At 50.5% G+C, this 825-nt stretch overlaps 1 protein-coding gene across 3 annotated transcripts in view; it reads right to left on the bottom strand.

Moving 5' to 3' along the window:
- The window catches only part of ARHGAP44 (Rho GTPase activating protein 44), a 207132-nt gene that overhangs the window by 2427 nt on the left and 203880 nt on the right, over window positions 1-825 (bottom strand). The gene's annotated exons all lie outside the window — the stretch shown is intronic.

The raw sequence follows: 825 nt of genomic DNA, 5'->3' as shown, positions 1-825 counted from the left end.
CTGGAAGGCGGCAGAGAGAGAGGTGGTTGAAAGGAGGCTTCCCAGCAAATGAGAACCTAGTTGCAGGCAAATAATGTCAGCCTTAGGAAGCAGGGGTGGTGCTATTCTAGGGATAGATCATTTGGAGGTTGGTTTAAGCATTTTGTTGCACAATCAGGTTGTGCTCATGCCTGCTTTGCTTCTACCCCATAAGTTCGTAGAACCAAAGCACCCAGGATATGCCGCCGTGGTTCAGAGAGGAAGGCCAGAACAGCGCTTCCCTGCCAAGCCACAGGGTCCTTTATTCTTCATAAGAAGGATGCTGAGTAGGTCTCAATGACATCTTTTTGGGGATCTATATCAGACTGCATTTCATTCCCCAGAATCTGCAGGGACAGGACATGAGACAGTGGACCCCTTTGTCCTCTCAAGCCTGTGAGAGAATGGGGGGAACCCTGAGCCAGTGTCCTCACTCTAAGAAACAGCTGCATTTTGGATGGCTGACATGGGTGGAGTAGAAGGTCTCCCTCAGGACCCTGGTTGTCATTGGTGCCAACTGTCCCTGACTGCAGGACAACCCCCACCTCTGGTTACATCCTTATTAGGAGCATTAAAAGGTCATTTTTCCCGGCAAGATGAACAGGAGAAATGTACTTGAAATAACAGCTCAGTGTCTGGACATCTCTGAGTCAGCAAAAATGACAGAAGTCCTTAGACTGGCAGCTAAATGGAGACAAAGCCTGTTTGCCACACCACATTAAAAATGGCCGTGCTGCTGCAGCCGCCGCCCTGGGGGACACTGACGAGGCTGTGCTTGCTGACCCCTCCAGGATGTGCTACAGCCAG

The sequence above is a fragment of the Pongo abelii genome, chromosome 19 (genome assembly GCF_028885655.2).
Source record: "Pongo abelii isolate AG06213 chromosome 19, NHGRI_mPonAbe1-v2.0_pri, whole genome shotgun sequence".
NCBI lineage: Eukaryota > Metazoa > Chordata > Mammalia > Primates > Hominidae > Pongo > Pongo abelii.
This window is presented reverse-complemented; position numbering and strand designations above follow the sequence as displayed.